Consider the following 19,778-nt stretch of genomic DNA (forward strand, 5'->3'; position numbering starts at 1 on the left):
GGGGGGGATGGCCACAATGCAATCCCTTCTTCTCTTGGGATTTTGGGCACACATGCACACACACCCAGTGTGAGTGTCAATCAGCCGGGTTCAGGACTCAAACCCCTGTTGTCTGCGTGGGAGTCCAGTGATGTAACCATTATGGCATTCTCTGGCCCCCTTGGTAATATTTTGATACATGCTTTCTCCCTTATGATTTCAGCCATTGTGATGTCTTCCCTTTTATATGTGTGGATTAACAATCTCAGCTTTTCTGAGGGTAATGTAGCACCTTCTCCATGTTCCACTCTACCTATTAGTCTGTCATCCTTAAAACACCTTCTTTCTCGGGAACCAGCAGTTAGCACAATGGCTATGTCGCTGGACTCCCACGTAGCCATCCGCGGTTCATGTCCTGGACCCGGTGGCTTAAAACTCACGCCGGGCACGTGTGCGTGTGTGCCCAAGATCCCGAGAGGAGAATGGAGGAGAAGGGATTGCGGCGTGACCATCCTCTCTGGGGGGCGATTTCTCGCTTTCTGTCTCTATGTCTGTCTGTCTGTCTGGCGAGCGCACGGGCTCTATAGCGAAAACCTCTCCAAAAAAAAAAAATATCACTTTCTTTCTGATGATTCTATCTCTGACAGTGTTAACAGCCTTCTGCCTCATGTCTTGTAAACGTGCACACAAGCTATGTTTTGTATAGGTCTGTTATGCGCCATCCAGGTGCACGTCAGTGAGCATTGCCTACCAGAGCTGAGCATCCTGATTCTCATTCCTCAGGCTAACAACCCAGCAGACAGACTGATTCCATTATCTTTCATTTATGCATTCAGTGATGGAACTCAGGAGGGACCAGTTGACAGAGCCAAAGAAATGTATCCCCCATTCTTCTAAATGACATTAGTAACCAGTGCATTTCTGAAGGAGTTGGGGGATGAGCCCTAGGGAGAAAGGAGGAAATTAGAATTAGAAGGATAATCGAGCCAAAGACTACTCCCTTCAAAACTGAGAACTGACTACAGAATCCCCATCTTCTTGGTCCTTGCATCATGGTAGTGCTTCCATATTCGATCCTTAAATCCTTGCAGGTGCCTGTTAAACACAGGTTTTTGAGGTCCACCTTGGCTTGACTAAATCAAGATTTCCACGATTAGATCCTTGATATGTTTGCACTCTTAAGGCAGAAATATTGCGAGAGAGAGAGAGGAGAAAGAGAGAGAGGAGAGAGAGAGGAGAGAGAGAGAGACAGAGAGAGTGAGTAATCTGTTTATGCAGGAGAAAACTTGTTCTCTTCCTTTCTTTTTCTTTTTTTCTTTTTTTTTTGGCATTAGTTCCCCAAGTATACATCAAAAATTCAGTATGCATGTATGTCATACAGAATATGTCAAACTTGGCAGCTTCCTTACCCATTAGAATGAAGCATTAATGCAACATTAATAAAGATTTATTTCTTTGGGGCACATAGCATTTTATCTGAGAAATAGGAATATCAGACTCTTCTTGATAGCAGAAGAAAAAGATGAGTTTGAAAGATAAAAAGACAGAGCAGCATTTTCTACCAAGTCATTTGTTATTTTAAAGTGTAATCTTTTTAATCTGCATATTTTTGAGAAAATAAGCAACTCTATTCTTTGACAGAATTATTACACCCTAAATTATGCCTGTGTGCAACAGGCTTGTGTTTGATATAATCAGAAAGAAAATGACAGCTAAGGCAACAATCTCCAAATAATTTCCAGTGGGGAATAAACTATTTTTAAAGTGTTCGCATAGCGAATGTTGCTCAGCCATTAGCTGTGTAAAGAGCGAGAGAAAACTAGGAAAGACAAACGAGAAACACTTGGAAACGTTAAGTTATAGTATGACTCCACCCAATGGATTTCTGCTGAATTTCAGTTGGGCTGAGGAATCTGTATTTACTAAATGCCATCTGAATTATTATATTTCATTGACCGTAACTTGTGAAAAGTAAAGGATTAGTGATACAAATAGAGGAAGGGCTGAAATTTGCTAGAGAGTGTCAGAGGGAGACAGAGAGAAAGCAAGAAAGTACTTCCCTGGGAGAAAGTCAAGCCACATCCCTTATCCTACATTTTTCCCTTCTTTTGAGATTTTGGGCATACACCCAGATTTTTTTTTGTTTTTTAATGTTTTTGCTTCAGGGTGCATGTGCTTGCTGGAGACAGAGAAACAGAAAGAGGGAAAGTGAAAAATCATCTCCCACAAGGAATGGCCATGCTGTAATCCCTTTCCCTCCATTCTTCTCCTGGGATTTTAGGCACACATGCACAGGCACCTGGCGCACATTTCAAGCCGCCAGTCCCAGACTCAAACTATTGTTGGCCATGTGGGAGTCTAGAGCCTTAACCTCCACTCCACTGGCTGGCTTCAGATATAAACAGATTTTGATATGTGTGAAAAACCTGGTAAAACTCTATTTCTTATTGATTTTTTTTTTGCATTTTTGTCTAGGTAGCTAATTTCTATCTACATATCTATATTTTTATCTATATGAACTTAGCAAAAAACATCAGTAGACATTTCACAAAAACATTTACAAAGTACTGAAGGGCAGTTTTCTGCACTGGCTACATGATAAAAGGGGTTATGCAGCATTAGCTCTTGTATCATGTTTTTAATTGGTTGTGACTTGTAATCCAATAGTTCAATAAAAACAGAAGTGAGATAATTGCATTTTACTTCCACCTTTCCATTAACTTGGTTTGCTATTATGGGCAGATAATTTAATATCTCTCCTTCAGTTTCCTCTTCAATGAAATGCTGACAACCACATTAGTTTTTTCTTTTTTTTTTAAACTCTAGCATCAAGAATTAATTGAGGCAATGACTGGAAAGAATCACAAATGTACAAAACAAATATTCATTAATATTGTAAAGTTAATATCATTAGTTATTTCTTTGAGCATTTTAGAAATACTAGCAATGAGAACTTTTTGAAAAATAAATCCAAATAAGCAATACTAGAAAAGAAACAAGATTGTGATAAAACCAGTAAAACTAAATAGGTGGTAATGGAGAATTACTTAGTTGAGTGTAGGAAATAATTGGGTATGCTTCACAAACCAGTTAAGGTAAGGCTTAAGATGCTAAGAAAATCAAATACAATGTCTTATATAATACAGAAGTTATTTTTTCTTTAGTGTAACAGTCTTTCTGGAGTTGGGCATTCAGATAGGCAGGGAGACTGACACTCATATTTTATTGGTAAAGATTTAGTTGTAGGGCCAGCAGGTGGCATAGTGGTTAAGGCACTGGACTCATATGTGGCCCACTGCATTTTGAGTCCTGGACCTGGCATCTCGGAACTCACACCGGGTATGTGTGCTTGTGTGCCCAAAATCCCAAGAGGAGAATGAGAGAGAAGTAATTGTAGCATGGCCATCCTCCCTGAGGTGTGATTTCTTGCTTTCTATCTCTCTGTGTCTCCAGTGAGAGCCCACACCCTATAGCAAAAATCTCTTTAAATAGAAGGATTTAGTTGTATAGCTGTACCTCACTGTAAAAGAGACAAACAAATGTAACCCCTATATTGTCCACTGTATTACCAGGGGGGAGAAAAGAGGGTTTTATTTTTCATTTAGACCAGCTAGCATCCTTCTAGTTACTCTCACAGCTTTCCCCCCAAAATTGGTTTTGTGAAATCATTTTATTATTGGATGGAAAACATATTCTACATTTACCCCTCAGCTGGCTCTGTGGCCTAGTAATTAAGGGAGCTGGACCCCCCATGTCCAACTGTATTTTAATTCTGGCCAGGCAGCTGGAAAAAACATACCAGTTACAAGTGCCTGCATGCGCAAGAGCCCGACAAGATCGAGATACGGAGGAGAGGGATTTGTGGTGTGATCACATCCAAGGGACGAGGTAGTTTCTTCCTAATTTCCTCTCTGTCTGTATGTCTCTCTGTCTCCTTTTGGTGAATACACCATGTCTAGGAATTTTAAAAAAGGACATTTAACTTTCTGATTGACATTAGTCCATCCCATGTCTTTAAAATCCCATCCGTATGATGATGGTTCCCAAGTTCATGTTTCTGGTTTTGATCCTTGCCTTGAACTCCAGACTACTGCAGTGAACAGGCCCTTCACCGGTCTACTAGGATATCTAACATCTCAAACTTGGCATGTCATACCAGTTGATGGCGCCAACGTGCACTCAGAATGTAGAAACCAGTTTTAATTCTTCACTGCAAATGAAGTCAATCCCCAGTGTTTGTGTCATTCTTCCTTGTGTAATAGGAAAATTGAGTTTTAGATGGACAGTTGGCATCTTAGCTTCAGGCTATATTTCTAGTCTCCCTTATAGTCAGGACAGTCCAGCTACCACGTTCTGCCTAGCGGGATGTAGACTGAAGCCGCTCATGCAATTTCCAGTCATGCCTATAAAGGAAGTAAAATAGCACCTGAACCTCTCATATATTGGTAATGTTTTGGAAAACACTTTGGCAATTTCTTATAAAGTTAATTAAACTTTCCACACGACCCTGCAATTCTAATTCCAGGTGTTTACTCAAGAGAAATAAAAATACCTACTGAAAGGAAATAAAAATACATTTCCACACAAAAACTCGCACACCAGGATCTATAGCAGCTTTATTAATAATAAACAATAAACACATGATCAAATATCCATATTCCTCTCCCTACCTCTTTCTTTCACTCTTTCACTCATGACGTGAATAAATAAGACCTTAAAAAACAAACAAGGATGCGCGTTAACTTTTCTTTTTCTTTTCTGTTCCTCAAATTTCCTTAGCTTGAATACTAGCTCAATGGCAGTGGGTTGACCATCTTAGATCACCAAGTGGCAGCCAGGGACTGAGGAAGAAAGAACAACACAATGGAAGGAGCCTGGGTCCCTTTGACTTTTGAGACATAATTATATTCCAGATTGTTTACACTTAAATATTAAGTAAGAGAGAAGTCAATATTTATATTGCTGAACCCACTGGTTATTGGCTCTTGTTACAGTAGCCATCTTACAGTGATTAAACTCTTAATACAGTCACTTAGTGATGGTCTGATTGGGCTATGATATTAGCGTTCTCACGGGTCTCTCCCTTTTTCTTTTGGCTCTCTACTTCAGTCTTCTCTGGTTGCCAGTGTGATCTCATAAAAATATAAATCGTTTATCACTCTTGTGTTTACAACTCATTGATGACTTTCTACTTTAGCTGGAATATGTTCTTCCCCTTTACTTACTTTAGCCTTTATCTCTTACCTATGCGCCCACTTTTCTCTGTGACGCATCTCTAACTCCTTCCCCTTATTCACCACAGCTAAAACCACATTCATTCCACCACAGGACTCTGATGTTCCTCTTCCAGAAACACTCTAGATTTCCTCATGGATGGTTTGTTATCTATCATGGATTCATTGCAAATAGCACTATCTCAGAGAGGTTCTTTCTTTTATTTTAAATTATGTATTTAATTTTATTTATTTACTATTATTATTATTATTAAATGTGTTTAGAGGGCTCATGTGCTCACCAGAAGAGACAGAAAGAGAGAGGGAAGGTAAGAAAGCAAGTCACCAGGTCTGGGTCTTGAACAGCCATTGGCCACGTAGGAGTCAAGCACCCCAGCTACTATGCAGCCTGCTGTCTCCCAGAGAGGTTATTTCTGACTGTGCTATTTAAAATGCGACTATACTCTACGAAAGTGTTTATCTTATTGAGTTGTTTTCTTCTTTTTCTGTGGAATAAAACCAAAATTGGTTTCTGAGTAAATCATAATTTTTTTAAATAAATAAATTCAATGAAAGGAAAAAGTATGTCTATTTTGTTCAATGTTCTATGCTCATAAACAGTAGCCGGTATAGGGTAGTTATGCAATAAAATGTGTTAAATAAATACATGAATGTTGCCAACATCAGCATATGCATCAACTTTGATCTGTCTTCAGTTCCATTAATATTGGGAGTGATCCGTCTTTCCTAGTCACTCATCAAATCACCTCCAGGTTCATTGATACAGTGTTTGTTTATGAATAATGGCTCCTTCCCTTTCCTTCAGCTTTGGCACCTCTGCTTTGACCCGGTGCACTAGCATCTCATGTAAGCTAGTGAGATTCAAAGGAGAAAGTAGGGAATGCCTTCTTGATCTGTCTCCTCTTGCCAGAGTTGTATGACCTCCTTCTACTTCTTTCCTTTTTTCCACCTCTTCTAAACCCTTTGCATATTTCAGTGGCTAGAAATGTTTATATTTTCTGATTTTACCATATTCTCACTTTTTGAAGGCAGGTTTTCTTTGGCTTTTATTTTCCTTCCCAGAACACCCTCTACTTTCACCATCCCACAAATGACTCTTCTGCTTAACCAACTTGGTTAAACCTAGATAGGATACAATTATGCCAAGACGTCTTTCTTGAGCTCTAGAGGGTGGGTTAGTGTCTTTCATCCATCCGATCATGTTCTCACTGTTTTAATAGTCATTATCTGAATTCTTGCCTGTATCCCCTATCTAGGTCATATTTTCCACAAGTGTAAAATACAAATCTGTCTTGTTCATGATTATAGTCATTTTCATTCAGAATACCTGGAACATAGTATGCCCTCAATAAGTTTTTGGTAAATATATCTTAATGAGTATCCCCTTCACTAAAACTAGGTATATTAGATGCATAATACTTTTATAAATTAATTAATGCAATGATAGGTACTCAGATAGGTGACAACTCTAGTTTCCTCTATGGTGGAGAGAGTTGTGACAGCTTCTTCAGAATGCTTTGGGAGTAGCTTCTGCAAAGGTAAGTCTGCAATTGTAAAATGCTTCACAAAATCTAATGAAAAATCTGCCCTTGGGGATTAGAACAGTAGAAGAATAAAGTTGATGAAAGAAAATTACTATTAGACATCTTGTGTCAAACAAACCTTGTAACTCTTGTTTTGTGCCTCCCAGCTTGAGTGCGTAGAAGAAAAATGCAAATTTTCCAAATGAAGTACAGCTAACAGTGCATAAATCTCAAGAAGACAGTAAGATACACTTATTAAATCTTGGCAAAGATCAGAAATGAATGACTTTCTCTGGAATGCCAGCTCTTTTTCTTTTTAAGATTAGCTTTTCCCTAAAGCTACATCAATTATAATGAATTGTCTGCTAGCAAAACTGGCACGGGTAAACTTAAAACAAATAAACTAAGAAATTAAACTGATTAAAAAATAAACAAGAAATTTTAGCTTTTCTTTGAAGAAATGATTTGAGAAACATGCCAGACTAACTTTCCTATCTATGTCTATGCAGGAATATTAATTTAAAGTTTTGAAAGTCAAAGATTAGTGGTTTACAGTTATTTAAAAGTGTTCTCTGGGGATCTATACTTTGGACTTGCTTCATAAAAAAACGTTATTTTTTATTTTACTCTTCTGGTAGTTATTTTAGTCAAGTTTCTTTCCTTCATACAGCTGGAAAAAAGATTAAAAAAAATTCTACTGTAAGTAACAAAACCAAAATTTATTTTAAGAATATAAGTGTATTATGTAAGATGTAGTTTGCCCTCACAAGAGGAAAAGTTTCCAGAAAAATTCATCTCTCATATTTGCTTCCTTTTCTTCCTCCTTGCTTCTGTCCTTTCTTTTATTCTTTCTTCCTTTTTTATTTCTATTGTCTACAAGACAGCATATTTCTACCCCCAAGAGTTTCTTTTTCCATCTCAATTACACATTCTCACAAAAGAGAACCGTATCTAGTTTGGACTCCTGTCCGAATAACCACTAAGAGAGTGGACTGGATTATGAACTCAAACATGGCTGTCAAGAATCACAAATTGTAACCAGGCAAAGGCAGAATGATGAGTGGGATTACTGGTGTCCAATGTGGTTGTTCATCAATCTTTGGACAGAACACAAAATACTAATCTTGTGTTAAATTAGAGGTTGTGGTTTAAAATGAAAAAAAAAAGTGCTATTTATATTCAAAGAAAATGTTCTCTTTACCATTGAGTTTCTAAAGATATCATCATGTAAGTTCTATTTTCATCTCCCTGGACTCATTTTCATGAACAATTCAAATAATTTTGCATATAGGGATATTGGTATTGGCAGCACAAACTTCAGGCACTAGTTCTAGGGCCCCTTCCTTTAACACTTTGTGAAGTTTAATTCCTTAAGGGCAAAATGATGTCCTTGTTCATCTTTGCATCCATTGGAATAAAACAAGCATGAAGTAAATGTTGATTAAGGGAACCATGCCCTTTCAACAAGCCTATACATTTATTTTTCAACTAGGAAGACATTACACCTTGTAGGAATTGAAAACTTATCACATGTGCTGATGATTTGTCAGCACTTGTGAAACATCTGCAATAATTGCCTGTGTTATAGAAATTTATTTGCTGAAGAATTCTTTGTCATGGGTGACAGCCAGAAATTACAATGCTGAGAAAAATTATAAAAGGACAACGTCACCTCCTAAGTATAAGTTTCTTCTTTTTCATTCTTGAAGTTTAGCCATTCAGCAGCATTTAGATATATTTATATCAGAGTAATTTAGGTTTTTGAGAAATCTTTTTCATAATTTCATGTTGCCTCTGAAGTTCAGTTATCCTTGACAGGTTGCAAAAAAATCATACATATGTAATAAGATGTTATATTTAGTATCTGCCAAGGCATGAAGAAAGCACATACTCAGTGTTGAAGTAAGACCACACTGAAGAACTTGTAAAAAAAGAGAAAACTAGTTTTGCAGTCCTGACTCACAACCAACTTCTGCCTATAAAAGAGTATGATGGACAAAAGAGTAGATGGAAAAAGCTGTTGAGGGACCAGCAGATGGCATAATGGTTAAGCCACTGGACTCACAAGTAGGCGACCACAGTTCAAATCCTGGACCTGACAGTTTAAAACACACAAGTAGGCGACCACGGTTCAAATCCTGGACCTGACAGTTTAAAACACACCAGGCACTTGTGTGTGTGTGCCTACCCAAAATCTCAAGAAGAGAATGTTAGGGAAGGGATTGGGTCATGGCCAGCCTCCCCGGGGAGGGTGATTTCTCACTCTCTTTCTCTCTGGTGAGTGCAAATGCCCAGTAGCAAAACTTTCTCTCTAAAACACAAGCAAACAAAAAAAGAAAAAAAAAGAAGAAGAAAAAAGAAAGTTGTTGGTAAGCTATTTGTCCTATATCTCTCCAAAGGGGAAGGCTCAGTTCTATCAAAATATAATCTCAATAAAAACATAATACATCCAAAAATGTAGACTGTACATCGCCATGGCTTATTTAGGAACAAACCATCACAATGGTAAAGTAGACTCAAAGAAAATTGATTGGGTTCATTAAAATGTAGGCATTGAGGGGGTCAGCAGACGGAATAATGGTTGAGGAACTGGATTTCATGTGGCTGACTGTGATTTGAGTCCTTGACCCAGTGGCTTGAAATTCATGCTGGGCACATTTGCATCTGTGACCAAAATCCTGAGAGTAGAATGGAGGAGAGGGGATTGCTACATGGCCATCCCCATCCAGCAGGGTTATTTCCTTACTTTCTGTCTCTCTGACGAGCACACACACCCAGCGGGGTTATTTCCTTACTTTCTGTCTCTCTGAGGAGTACACACACTCTATAGCAAAAAATCTCTCTCATTAAAAAAAAAAAAGTAGACGTGAGAAGAAATATTGGTAAGCAATCTCTAGGTTAGAAAAAAAAAAACTGGTAAATATTGTAGAGGTCAATAAAACCAGCACCTTTGTAATTATTTTTTTAATTGCCAGAGGGTGCATGTGCTTGCCAGAGAGAAAGAGAGAGAGAAGAGAGAGAGAGAGAGAGAGGGAGAGAGGAATCACTGAGAACAATAAGAGCATGGTCATGATGCAATCCTTCAAGTCTTTGGAGCTAGCATTTGAACCACCACGATTCAAACCATGGTTGGCCATGTGGGATCCAGTTCCCTTAACTGCTGAGTTATTACACCAACTCCTGGAATTATTTAATTTAAAAAAACAGATATTATTTATATATTAGATACAAATTATATGAAGGGTATGCAATATTCAGGAAGACCACTGAGACCCTACGGAAAGAATAGTCACTTATTACCTAGGGGTTCAGTTAGCAAAGGTATGAGAAGAATGTATCACCTACATTAAGGGAAATTGGAGTACGAGGTCCCCAGTGGATGGGGAGGGTAGTTTCTAAGTAATGACCTGCTTTGGACACCTGCTCAACAACGTAGGAGTCCAGCAACATAACCATTATGCCATGTGCTGGTCTCTTCTCTCTCTCTCTCTTTTTTAGAGGTAGATTTTTGCTATAGGGTGCATGTGCTCACCGGAGAGACAGAGAGACAGAAAACAAGAACTCGCACCCCCTCCCCCAAAGCGGGATAGCCATGCCGCAATCCCTTCTCTTTCATTCTCCTCCTCGGATCTTGTGTACACACACACACACACACACACACACACACACACACACGTGGGCTCCGTGTGATTTTGAAGCTACTGGGTCTGGGGCTCAAACCACTGTCGGCCATGTGAGAGTTCAGCTACATAACTGCTATGCCATCTGCTTGTCCCTAGACTGTGTTTAATAACTGATTCAAGGTCATACAGAAGATACGTATGGCAGGACCAGGGCAAAAACTCAGGTCTGACTAATTCCAAAACCCAGACTAATAACCACAACGCTTTAGGATTATTAGCCGTCCTGAGAGATATGCAGTGTGGTTAAGCACAGAGAGAGTGACTGACTGCACAACCAGCCACAGCCCTACTTCCAGCTCTAAATACAGAGATAAAAACAGCATATTTAGGAAGCCAGAAACAGAACTAAGCCCACCGCAGACCTCTTTCCTTCGCTCTGAACAGAAATGCCTGAGAAGCATGGGTTCACATCTGTGTGAGCATTTTGTTGTTGTTACATACACACAATAAATACCTTTTATCCCACACGTCCTCCTGGGTCATGGTTTTGGTATGAAGCAGAGAGTCCTGGACCGTGCTTCCCGGAACCTTGGGTAAGCCACTGAACAGCCTATGTGGGAGAGTTCCAAGGCTGAGCCGCTTGGATTCATTCTCTGGGTGGGTCCTTGGTAGCTTCGTAATTCTGGGCAACATTTGTTACATTTTATGAGTCTAATCTTCTTGGACAAAAATTGGGTTGTTGTGAGGATATATCAAATAGTACATAGAAGGCTCTCCCGCCCTTCCCGGCGGCTGCCCCTTTCTCGCTTCTTCCTCCCGCGGGGCTCCCCTGCTCCCTCTGCCGGCAGACACAGGCAGGACGAGGCATTCTGGTTGCTATGGGGACGTGGCAACGCGGTAACCAAGGCGACCGAGGCGCAGGCTCGGTTCAGGGAGCGGCGGCCGCAGGCGGGCCGGGACGAGGGCCTGGGTCGCCAGGTGGGTCTGTCCTGCGACGGCGGCGGCCGAGGGGCTCGGGGCGGGGGGCGGGCCCGGGCGGGCTCTGGGCGGCGCGGGGAGAAAGGAGACTCGTTCTGGGACGTGGAAGGCGTTCGTTGATAAAAAGCCAGCCCAGGAAGCTAACGGGGCGTCTCCCCAAGGCGAACCCCGAGAGTGGAACTGGGACCCTTCCCGCAGCCCCACCTTTGCAGACGTTGGCCTCCTTATTCCTTTGGGGTCATTGGTGCCTTATGAAAACGCGGCGACCCTGAGGACCCTGTCACTTTCCCTGTGTACCCTTGTTCCTGAAGTCCCCGCCTTGGGAGTGAAGGCCGGTGTGCGCGGCTGTGGAGTCTCTCCCTAACATCCGCTCCAGAGGGGCTCAGGTATTTAGTTTAAGTTCCGTATTCTTTATAGGGTTACTTTGTCCCCACAGAGGGCACATGCACGAGAGAGAGAGAGAGAGAGAACACATCCCCCAGGGTGGCGTGGCCACACGCAATCCATCTGCATTTCTCCATCTGCCCAGATGTGGGGCACGTGGGGCACACACCTTGGCTTGATTTTCAAGGTCAGGTCGGGTGGGCCTTGTAGGATCTGCTGCTCTTAACCATGAGTCTACTGGCTGGCCCTGTAACTTGTCTTTTCAAGGCCAAAGTTAGCAAGGCTCATTTAAAAAGAAGGGAAAAAGAAGTAAAGTCTAAACTACACAGAATTAAAATTATACAAACTGGGAACCAGCAAATGCGTGGTGTTTAAGGCACTAGACTCCCACGTGGTTGACTGTGGTTCGAATCCTAGACCTGGTGGCTTGCTTTCTCTCTCTTTTTTTTTTCTTTCTCCCTCTGTCTTTCTCTGGTGAATGCACTGTATCCTGTGCCCTGCACTAAATTAAAATAATAATAGTAATGACAAATACAATTAAGCAAATAAGTCTTACAAAATAATTTCATAAAAAACTGTACAAACTGTATGCTTATGGAAATCCAATAACTTGTTTTTACCTCTCTTGGTTAACTGTCAGACTATAGAGGCTTGCCATGACCTCCCATAACATTACTAGTATATTACAAATGAATTGTCGAAAAGTAACTTGATCCTTTGTGTACGTCCTTTTAGAAAATTAATACTTTTGTAATTGTTTTATTTGCCTTTTCATCTTTTTGTTGGCTTGTTTTCTGTATGGTGCATGTGCCCACTGGACAGAGACAGAGGGAGAGAGACAGAGAGAAAGTGAGAAAGTTCCCCTCCACACCCCCAAGGATAACCACATGGCAGTCCTTTCTCCCTCACTCTCCTCTTGAGATTCTGGGCACACACATGCGCCTGGCATGTTTTTCAAGCTACTGGGTCCGGATCTCAAGCCACACAGTCAGTTGTGTGGGATCCACTGCCTTAAACACCAATCCTCTTTCTGGTCCTGATTTTTCATTTTCTCTGTAATTTCTTCACCAAAGTTTCAGTTCAGTGATGACTGACACTATTTCCGTGTGGTTCACCTTGTTCTCAGTGCTGAGCCAGGGGCTGGCACAGCGGAGGTGTTCAAAGAGTATTTTCCCGCTAATTGCTCAGCAGCGTCTGGTAGGAGACACAGAAAAAAGAAAAATCTGCTCAAGTGGGGAAGATGTGTTTGTTTATTTTTATTTTTTTTCCCATAGGACAGGCTGTGCAACAAATTCAAAGCAATTAAAAAAAATCAAATCCTTAAAACTTTGCACATTATTAACAGCACCACCCTTTGCAGGCCCTGGTACTAACTGCTGGGGTTTCAGCGATCGGTGGGAGGACTGCTCAGAGAGGTGGGCTGCTAGGGCTCCAACAGGGCAGAAGCAGTACCACAAGGCAGCACCTAGTAACAAGTGAGTTTACTACCCAGGATATCCTTCCAGGGGGAATAGTTTCTCTTTTTTTAAAGAGATTTTTGTCACACGGCACATGTCCTTGCCAAAGAGAGACAGAGACAGTGAGTGGGAAACTAAGAAATCACCCCATGGAGGAAATCTTTGTGGTAGAGGTGACCTTTGAACTGGATCTTGAATAGAATAAAACTTCGTAGCAGAAAGGTGGAAACTTAAATGGGAGCCTTAAGAAGATTGAGATACATCATGGAAGGTTTTTATTTATTCTTTTTTTTTTTTTTTTGAGAGAGTTTTGCTATAGGAAATGTACGCTTGCCAGAGAGACAGAAAGTGAGAACTCACTCCTCCAGGGGGATGGTCATGTGCAATCCCTTCTCTTCCATCCTCCTCTTGGGATTTTTGGTACACATACACACACACACACACACACACACACACACACACACGGCGTGAGTTTTAAGCCATGGGGTCTGGGACTCAAACCGTAGTTAACTACGTGGGAGTCCAGTGACATAACCATTATGTCATCTGCTGGTCCCCATAATAGAAGGTTTTAAGAACCATACAGAGTAGCTGGGTATTATTTTTCTAATGGCTACAGAGAACCTTTAGAGACAAGGTTTAGTAACCTCATGTTACTTGGGGACAAAGATTTTCAATGGTGTTTAGAAATGCTGCTGTAAATTTTAAGAAATATTAATGGCATCCAGTTCTTTCTCTAAATTTTCTTTTTATGACAGCTGAAGGGTGCGGAAGGGGGAATAGTATATGTCAACACATTTCCTTAATGATGTGAATTAAGGAGATTTAATTTTAAATATGTGGAACAATATTTAGATTTCAAGTATTAATAGACATTAATAGGACAGGCAATAAAAATGTCATTTCTGGTTTTGTCACCTGTCTTGGCTAGAAGCCTTAATTTTTGAATGCATAAAATATGCAAGAGAAAACATCTAGGGTGTTTGTGTTATACATCTAGTGTGCTGTATTAGAATAGGTAGGATAGGGGCCAGCAGCAGTGTGGTGTTTGAAGTGCTGCATTTCCACATGGCCAACCGTGGTTCAAGTCCTGGACCCAGCACCCTGAAAATCACAACAAATAAGTAGGTAAGTAAATAAATTAATTAAAAAATAAAAAGAATAGTTAGGATAGATAAAGCATCAAAGGGGTTAGATTTCTGAAATATATGATTTATAAATGTAATTCATTACTTATAATCATATAACATTTTTAGTTGATGCAGAATTATTAAAAATAATTTTATTTTGCTAGTGTGCCTTTCATACTTTTTTTTTTTAGAGAGATTTTTGCTATAGGGCACATGTATGCACCAGAGAGACAGAAAGACAGACAGAAAGTGAGAAATCACCTCCAGGGGTGATGGCCATGCCGCAATCCTTTCTCCTCCATTCTCTTCTCAGGATCTTGGGTACACGTGCACATGCGCCTTGTATGAGTTTTAAGTCACTGGGTCTCAGACTCAAACTATGTGGGAGTCCAGCAATGTAACAATTACACCATCTGCTGGTCCCTTTTCACACTTTTTTTTAAGGAAATTATGAAAGAGTTTGCCTATATTAATCTTAGCCTACGGTTCAATAAATAAAAGACATGAAAGTAGAGGTGATATTGGTATAGCAGGGCCTTGATGCTCTGTCATTCCCCTCTCTAGGTAGTTTCTAAGACTGTCTCTTCTCTGCAACCTCAGTTTTCCTGAAGACTTGTAGGAGACTATAGCATTTCAGATTATAGATTAAAGCATTTTTGTCTGAAATACTGGAAACTATGGGAGGACCCTTACCATCCTTTATGTGGATAAACTAAAACTCAGATTCTTCTCAAATCAAGGTCTCTGATTTAAAGTTCAGTAAATTTAGGACACATAAATCTTCTGACCTGAAATTCAGTATCTTTTAATATTTCTTAACATTTTTAGTATGGAAATATTTTAAAAGAGTATCTTGCTCCTTGATATCTACAGGCAAACGTCCTCGGGTTTTCTCAAGGAAACCGACAAATTGATAGTAAAAAATGAGCAACTTGGGTACAGTTTATTGCCCTGGAGCACTGTTTCGTTATCAGACATCTTGGCTGGCTGAAAGATTGAATGCAACTTGAAGTCAATACCTTATTTACTTTTAAGGCCTGTGCTAGGAAAAAAATGGTATATACTGATTTAGTAGGCTACTCAAACACAAGATATTATGCTTGGGATCATATACTATCAATTCTTTCCTTGGATTTTAAAAAATGACATAAATATAGTTATATGTTATATATATTACAATAACAGAGAAAATGCTAAAAGTAAAATTCTTTTAATAGCTTAAAGGATTATTTGTAGTTAAATTAACTTTAATATTTCTGTTGGGTCCCCGATTTTTTTTTTAATTTTATTTCTTTTTTAGGATTTTGCCATAGGGCACTCACTGGAGAGAGACACAGGGAGAGAAAATGGGAAATCACCCATTGTAAGGGGATGACCTTGTGGCAGTCCCTTCTCTTCCATTCACTTGGGATTTTGAGCAGACATGCACATGTGCCTAGCGTCATTTCCAAACTGCCAGGTCCAGGATTTGAAATGTGGTTGACCATGTGGTAATCCAGTACCTTAACCACCATGCCACCTCTATCTTAAGGTCTCTAATTTCTAAGGACTATAATACTGAATAGCTTAATGTGTTAATCCATCCAAAGGAATTTGTTAATTAGACCCATCTTTTCACCTTTTTTGTTTTAAGAGAGATTTATGCTATATGGCACGTGCCCTTTCCAGAGAGACAGAAAGTGAGAAATCCCCCCCTCCCCCCGGAGGATGGCCACCCCACAATCCCTTCTCCTTCATTCTTCTCTCATGATCTTGGGCAAACATGTTCACATGCCCAGCCTGAGTTTTAAGCCACTGAATACAGGACTCAAACCATGGTAGATTGCATGAGAGTCCAGCGATATAACCATTACACCCTCCACTGGTCCACTCCTCTCATCTTTTTTTAAACACAGAGCTTCTCACTGTCTCAGAGTCTTCTTGCCTCAGGTTCCAAGGTAGGATCACAGGCACACAACACGCCTGGCTCTTTTTTTAAGACAGTCTCATTCTATGCCTTGGTTAGGTTTGAGCTTGGGATCCTCCTGTCTCAGCCTCCCTAGTGTCTGGGATTACAGATACTCACCACTACTCACAGCCTTAAGGTTGGAGTGGGACTCTAATGTGGGTCTCTCATTAGGTGCCAACTTGCTGTCCCAGCATCTCAACACTGTGTGCCATTGTGACCTGGCTGACACCATTTTAGGATATGTGTGAAAGAAAAAAAAAAAAAACTTCATTTATAACTCTTGAGTTTTCAGGTCTAAAGTGATCTGAGTCATTAGAAGAATCAACCAACTTTAGGTAAGTGTTCACTTAACAAAAATGGCCTATCATAAAAACAGTGGTCTTGAGACCAGCAGTTGGCGTAATGGCTATTGCTGAACTCCCATGTAGTCAACCGCGGTCAAGTCCTGGACCTGGTGGCTTAAACTCATGCAGGGAATGTGTGTGTGCATGCCCAAGGTCCTAAGAGGAGAATGGAAGAGAAGGGATTGTGGCGTGGCCATCTTTCTTGGGGGGTGATTTCTTGCTTTCTGTTTCTCTCTGTCTTTCTGGTGAGTGCACGTGCTCTATAGCAAAAATCTCTCAAAAAATAAACAACAGCAAAAACCCACAAAAAACAGTGGTTTTCCAAACCTCCCAATCTGCTAGTGGAAATGGTAAGTTCTCAGAGATCCCAGGGCACCTCTTGGATGCTCTGAGTGTCTAGTTTTGCAGATTGTTGTAAGTTCCTTGTTTACATCTATGGCAACAGGCCTTGATGCTCAGATTGCTTTTCCAAAATGGGGACATGCATAGCTCAAACCATCATGGACAATGTGGGGTCATACAGTGCATATATAAATGGGAGAAATGAGGTTTAGGACAGAAACGTGGGATAGTCTAATAAATAAGGTGACCCTTTTTTAGGATTTTGCCATAGGGCACTCACTGGAGAGAGACACAGGGAGAGAAAATGGGAAATCACCCATTGTAAGGGGATGACCTTGTGGCAGTCCCTTCTCTTCCATTCACTTGGGATTTTGAGCAGACATGCACATGTGCCTAGCGTCATTTCCAAACTGCCAGGTCCAGGATTTGAAATGTGGTTGACCATGTGGTAATCCAGTACCTTAACCACCATGCCACCTCTATCTTAAGGTCTCTAATTTCTAAGGACTATAATACTGAATAGCTTAATGTGTTAATCCATCCAAAGGAATTTGTTAATTAGACCCATCTTTTCACCTTTTTTGTTTTAAGAGAGATTTATGCTATATGGCACGTGCCCTTTCCAGAGAGACAGAAAGTGAGAAATCCCCCCCTCCCCCCGGAGGATGGCCACCCCACAATCCCTTCTCCTTCATTCTTCTCTCATGATCTTGGGCAAACATGTTCACATGCCCAGCCTGAGTTTTAAGCCACTGAATACAGGACTCAAACCATGGTAGATTGCATGAGAGTCCAGCGATATAACCATTACACCCTCCACTGGTCCACTCCTCTCATCTTTTTTTAAACACAGAGCTTCTCACTGTCTCAGAGTCTTCTTGCCTCAGGTTCCAAGGTAGGATCACAGGCACACAACACGCCTGGCTCTTTTTTTAAGACAGTCTCATTCTATGCCTTGGTTAGGTTTGAGCTTGGGATCCTCCTGTCTCAGCCTCCCTAGTGTCTGGGATTACAGATACTCACCACTACTCACAGCCTTAAGGTTGGAGTGGGACTCTAATGTGGGTCTCTCATTAGGTGCCAACTTGCTGTCCCAGCATCTCAACACTGTGTGCCATTGTGACCTGGCTGACACCATTTTAGGATATGTGTGAAAGAAAAAAAAAAAAAAACTTCATTTATAACTCTTGAGTTTTCAGGTCTAAAGTGATCTGAGTCATTAGAAGAATCAACCAACTTTAGGTAAGTGTTCACTTAACAAAAATGGCCTATCATAAAAACAGTGGTCTTGAGACCAGCAGTTGGCGTAATGGCTATTGCTGAACTCCCATGTAGTCAACCGCGGTCAAGTCCTGGACCTGGTGGCTTAAACTCATGCAGGGAATGTGTGTGTGCATGCCCAAGGTCCTAAGAGGAGAATGGAAGAGAAGGGATTGTGGCGTGGCCATCTTTCTTGGGGGGTGATTTCTTGCTTTCTGTTTCTCTCTGTCTTTCTGGTGAGTGCACGTGCTCTATAGCAAAAATCTCTCAAAAAATAAACAACAGCAAAAACCCACAAAAAACAGTGGTTTTCCAAACCTCCCAATCTGCTAGTGGAAATGGTAAGTTCTCAGAGATCCCAGGGCACCTCTTGGATGCTCTGAGTGTCTAGTTTTGCAGATTGTTGTAAGTTCCTTGTTTACATCTATGGCAACAGGCCTTGATGCTCAGATTGCTTTTCCAAAATGGGGACATGCATAGCTCAAACCATCATGGACAATGTGGGGTCATACAGTGCATATATAAATGGGAGAAATGAGGTTTAGGACAGAAACGTGGGATAGTCTAATAAATAAGGTGACCAGAACATTTTCTAACTCACTGCTAAAGTTAAGTATTTAATGGTTTAAAAAAGATTGAGTGACCCAAGGATATAAGGAATTATGAGGCCTACGTAAGAGGGCATTTATCTGTATTCCCTTGGTTTCAGGAGGTGATTAAAGTTTTGTGCTATTCTTGCTGCCGACATTGTTACCTCCTTGCTGTCTCAAGAAAGGTTACTAATTCTTTGCTGGTTTTACCGAAGGAAATGGGCAGAACAGCAAGACTCACAATTATAATCTGTTTTTTCTTCATTCAAGAAAATTGGCTCATGTGTGTGACTTGATAAAACGTTTAATTGAGAAGAAGCCTTACTAATTGCATTCAGTGAAGTGAAATGTCCTCTGAATAAGACCACTTATTGGTTAAATCACATTATCAGCAGAGCTATAAATCTGAATCATCTCATTTTAATGAGATTTACAGGCTTTTATTTCATTCTTTGGATAGGTAAAATCAATCATTGGACATCAGTTTAGCTTTATTCATATGTGCATTCACATAAAATTGTACTGTACATCTCAATGTATAAAGGAAGTTAGAGTAATTCAGATGATTTTAATTCACTAGACAGGTTAACTTTAGAGATTCTTTTCTTTCTTTCTTTTAAAAGAATGATTTAATTTAATTTAATTTATTCATTCATTTATTTTAATTTGACCTGAAACAGACATCTCCCCCGCCCACACACACACACACACACACACACACACACACACACACAGAAGGCGAGTCACCAGATCTGAGACTTGAGCTATGTTCAACCATATGAGAGTGTCCAGGGCCTTAACCACCATGCCACCTGCTGGTCCCTGAGGTTATTTTGTTCTATGCTTTCAATGATGATTGTAACATTATGGACGTTTTCATGAAAAAGCTATCAAAGTGGATAAGAGTCTAACAGATTTCCTGATTATGAAAAAGTGGGGTATAGACTCTGTGTTATGGAACAGGATTGTTCTGGAGATTTTTTTAA

General features: G+C 40.4%; 1 protein-coding gene and 1 long non-coding RNA gene across 2 annotated transcripts in view; one reads left to right on the forward strand and one right to left on the reverse strand.

Moving 5' to 3' along the window:
• Positions 1–11,282, reverse strand: part of LOC102494619 (uncharacterized) — a 37,653-nt gene extending 26,371 nt beyond the window's left edge. Inside the window, exon 1 of the long non-coding RNA XR_334787.1 lies at positions 10,874–11,282. This is a non-coding gene — a long non-coding RNA (uncharacterized LOC102494619). The remainder of the gene's footprint in view (positions 1–10,873) is intronic.
• A 4-nt stretch (positions 11,283–11,286) lies between these two features.
• ZBBX (zinc finger B-box domain containing) overlaps positions 11,287–19,778 on the forward strand; it is a 111,152-nt gene continuing 102,660 nt past the window's right edge. The window contains exon 1 of the mRNA XM_006150294.2: positions 11,287–11,337. The gene's annotated coding sequence lies outside the window, so the exon portion shown is untranslated. The remainder of the gene's footprint in view (positions 11,338–19,778) is intronic.

This window comes from Tupaia chinensis, unplaced genomic scaffold, assembly GCF_000334495.1.
Source record: "Tupaia chinensis unplaced genomic scaffold, TupChi_1.0 Scaffold000281_1, whole genome shotgun sequence".
In the NCBI taxonomy this organism is placed as follows: domain Eukaryota; kingdom Metazoa; phylum Chordata; class Mammalia; order Scandentia; family Tupaiidae; genus Tupaia; species Tupaia belangeri.